Below are 4,493 nucleotides of genomic sequence, written 5' to 3' on the forward strand. Positions count from 1 at the left end.
CTGAGAAGTTTTGTTTTCTAATTTGTAGGAAGTGATGTTTACCTTTAAGGCTAGCTTTTCCTCTTAGCTTTCTGCTTTGGTCTGCAATATACCTGCTATTCTCCAATATTCTCCACGATGCCCGATCCTTATTATGGGTGACACACTTGCCCTTGATCACATTCCAATACACCCCAAGGAAAATATTCCTACACTGTACTGTAGAGTATTGCTTTCTCTTTTGTGTGTGACAGGGCTTTCTGTAGCCTCTCTATTTCTTTCCTTCTTTGACAAGTTCTTACTGTGTAGCCCTCATTGACCTGAAAATTATCTATGTAGACCAGGTTGGCCTCAAACTCCCAGAGATCCATCTACTTCTTCCTCACTTATCCCTGAACTTCTTCTTGAAAAATATTTACATATTTATTCATGCGTGTATGTGTGCATGCATGCATGTGTGCCTGTGTGCGCAGAGGCCAGAGGAGGAACTCTTGAATCTTCTAGCATTTTCTACTTCATTTTTTGAGAGTAGCTATATTGCTGAACCTGAAATTCAACACTTTGGCTGGAATGTCTGGTCACTGAACATCTGCGTTCTATTCATCTTCACTTGTAACGCTAGGGTGACAGACATGTTTTCCATGGGTGCTGGGAACTCGAACTCAAGTTGTCTTGCTTCTCCAGAAAACAGTCTTACACACTGAGCCTTCTTCTTAGCCTAATTTTAAAATGTGGATGTTGAGTATTTGAACTCAGGCCTTCATGCTTTATAGAGCAAATGCACTTACCCATCAAATCATCTTCCCAGCCACTGGAAGCATTCTCATCTTTCCAGCTCCCTGCATCTTTGCATTTCAGAATGGCTATGCTTATCCAGCACAATACATCCAGTCAACTCCTCGCTGTGTTATTTCTGACTCCCTATTTTCAGTATCCTGTAAGAAAATACCCTTGCTTTTGCTCAGCACTATTGCAGGGAGGCTCCAGGTATGTATCTAAATGGCCAGGACAACGAGAGGCTGTCGTGTGTCTGTGTTAAGTAGGGATGAGGACTATTTGATGAAAAATAGGTCAGTTAGTACCCAGGGGGTCTTAGGCTAAGAAGGATCTAAAAATGTTTAGGAAAGTAAAATAAAACGAACAAAAACAAACCCCAAGAATGCTAGGAATGCACAAGAACTTCACCTGCTCACCGAGAAAAAGGTTCTCATATGTGCCCTCATCATCCACCAGTCCTTCATCTGCAAAAGATGATGAAAATAATATGGCATTATGAAAGAGTTGGAAAATAGAATACACTTGCCTGTCAACAGACTGCCCTATATATAAAAAACTCCTTGTGTTTGTTTGTTTTCTTGAGGTTGGTAGTGATGTGATCTGTGTGTAGGTGTATTCATGTCTTTGGACATGTGATCTTCCTGCCCCAGGGTCCTGAGAACTAGAATTTCAGGGATGTGGCCCTCAAAGATTGCAGTGGCCTAGTTCGTGAAAGTTGTTAAAGTTTCATGTAAATGTTATAGATGGAAGGAAGCATTCTTAGACACTGGTTTCATCTAAGGGAGACCATGCTGGATTATCAGGGTGTACTACCTTAAGGCTATGACACAATATCTGGTAAAAGAAACTTAAGGATGTGTTTTCAGTCACATTTTGATAATATGGTCCACCGTTGTGGGAGGAAAGGTATGGTACCAGTAGCCCGAGGCAGTTGGCCACATTGCATCCATAGTTAGGAAACAGAGGGTGGGGGGGGGGGGCGGAGGGAAGGAGGGAAGGAGGGAAGGAGGGAGAAGAATGCCAGTGGTCAACTTCCTGTTTTCTTTTTATTCAGTCTGTTACCCCAGGCCACAGGATGGTGACACTCACATTTAGTGAGTGTCTTCTCTTCTCAGGTAGCCCAATTTAGAAAGTCCCTCCACACATGCCCAGAGATTTGTCTTCTTGGTGCTTTAAGAGTCTGTCAAGTTAGCCATCACACTGGGTGAACACAATATATACAGAAGGGTCTTTCAAAGTGGAAGAATGAGGAAAAAAAACCTCGAACGAAAATGTGGCTATATAGGGAAAGGTGGTCAGATTTAGGAGTCCACCTCAAAAGTGGCTGGTGGAAAGGGTCAACAACCAAGGAGTGTGTGCTCCCCCTAGAGGCTGAAAGGGCAAGGAACCTCATTTTAGTGCCTCCTGAAGACTGCCTTGATTTTAGCCCTTTGAGACCTCCAGAATTGTAACATAATACATACATGTTATTTAACAAGTAAGGTTTTGTAGCATTTTGCTACATCAGCAATAAAAAACCTAAAACATAATTTTTCACAGTTATTGTATATCTTGTATAGTTTTTACATCCCTGTAGGTTTTTTTTTTATAATTATTTGGCCAGATATCATCATATTGATCAATGGAGTTGAAGGATTAAGGCTTTGCCTTAATCATGCTTTTAAAGAATGTGCATATTTTTATATTTTATTTTGTATATAAATTTAATTGTTTCTAAAGCACTATCAGAAATGAAATTTGGGCTTTGAGTTTCTTCCATTCTTTTTCTACATTCATCTTAAGGAAGAATGTTTAGCCCTCTCAGAATTTGACTCTATGTACTTACAAAAAAACTAGTTTGTTTCTCAACAACATATGCTAAATGACCTTTCCCCCTCTTTTCTGTTGTTTTACAATGCTTTCCTTATTAAATATTCAGTCTTGTACAAAAACAAGCTCATTTTCTTAGTCACCAATTCGCTTCCATTAATTGATTTTTGCCTGTTCTCAAGCCAGTAAGTATATTTTGAATTTCTGTAATATGATATATCCCTTTGAGGTCTAGTCTTCTCTCTAATTATACTTTTGTTAAAATTTTAAAATTGATCTGTCTTGTCTGCATGTTAAAGCATTCCTTCTGGCTCCCAGAAAAATTCCGTTGAGCAAGTCCAGTGCACAATGTCTTGACAAACACTTGGAACCCTTAGCTTGGCATATGAAGGTCCTCAATTATGTGATCCTATTTTTCCCATTCCTTTTGTTATAATCTTTACAATAGTTTTATGATACATATTTGCTGCCTTACTTATGGACTATATTCTGGTTTTTATAAATACTTTCTTAATTCTTTCAGAATTTAACACAAGATATTTTGATTGTATTTACCCCTAACTCCTCTTTTAACTCATCCTAGATCTGCCTCCACCTTCCCTACCCCCAACTTTGTGATAATCATGGACTCCCCCTTTGGGTGTCGGGTATCCACTGCCAAGTGGTCAATCTACTATATTCTGTTTTATGGGTTCTGCAGCCCAGATTGCACAACAACAATGATTTGTCTTTCAGTTTTTTCACTACAGGTTGGCACATGTAGTATACTAGACTGAATTCCAGCTGATTTTCACTAACTACCTGGCCTTGAATTCATCACTTGCCCTACCATCCTTAAGATGAAGTCAGCTATAACATCCTTTCAGGGGTGTCAACCTGATGATCGTTAATTTAGAGGAAGAATCTAGTAAGATTCCTTTACTTAATAGGAAAAAACCCCAATAAATGTCACAGTCCCTCTCATTACTGTGTTCTTTTACACTCATTAAGCCATATAGTCTTTAAAAGTAAGGACATGTACTTCTTAATAGATGCCCTAGGAAGTGTGAGGTATAACAGTGCTTAAGTGCTGAATGTAGTGGCATTATTCTCATTTTAAAATGATTTTTATTTATTCTTTGAGAATCTCATATCTGTATGCAATGTATTCCTACCATATTCAGTCCCCACTCAACCCCTCTAATTCTTCCTGGATCCTCCCCCAACATATCTCCCCCCTAATTTCATGTCCTCTCGTTCTTTTTCTTTTCCTTTTTAAAAACAGTACCCGACTGAGTCCAATTAGTGCTCCCAAATGTGGATGGGTGTAGGGTAGCCACTGGAGCATGGGCTATCTACTCAGTGACTGCATTCTTAAAGAAAACTAATTTGTGCTCACTTTCTCACCACATATACTAAAATTTCAGCGAACCACAGAAAATTAGCTTGTCAGGGCCCGTGTGCAAGAATGACATGCGAATCTGTGGAGCACTCCATATTTATTTTTAAAAAGGAAAATGAAAAGGCAACTGACCCTTCCTTAGCAGCCATCAACTGTCAATAGTTCCTCAGGTTGGAAGGAGGCGGCTCATATCATGCTCACTTTTGAAATAAATAAATGGAGAAACAAAGAAACTAAATGGCAGAGCCAGGACTTCTGTCAATTTTCTTGCTTCTATAATATGCATCCTTTGACCGTATGCCCCTGAACTGAAATTGCCAATGCTTTCCACACAGTGTCTCTGTTTTCTCTTTCCTATTTATACCTAGCCCTTCCTCCCATAAGAGTGCCATGAATACCTGTACCTCTTAAACTGTAGATGTGTATTTCGCCCAAGTTCCAGAGAAGCCAGAGGACCAGTTGTCAATATCCCTAGAAGTACCATTGACAATGATGAGTGAGTGTCAGTGGCTAAATGCCTTAGCCTTCTCACCTGGTAAGGGGAACC

At 39.6% G+C, this 4,493-nt stretch overlaps 1 non-coding gene across 1 annotated transcript; it reads left to right on the plus strand.

Moving 5' to 3' along the window:
• The first annotated feature begins 3,935 nt into the window (after nt 1-3,935).
• Nucleotides 3,936-4,047, plus strand: LOC147998189 (U6 spliceosomal RNA). Its single transcript, XR_015647149.1, has one exon. It is a non-coding gene; the product is annotated as a U6 spliceosomal RNA (small nuclear RNA).
• Nucleotides 4,048-4,493: the final 446 nt, after the last annotated feature.

Source organism: Rattus norvegicus, chromosome X (assembly GCF_021556685.1).
Source record: "Rattus norvegicus strain SHRSP/BbbUtx chromosome X, alternate assembly SHRSP_T2T, whole genome shotgun sequence".
In the NCBI taxonomy this organism is placed as follows: Eukaryota; Metazoa; Chordata; class Mammalia; order Rodentia; family Muridae; genus Rattus; species Rattus norvegicus.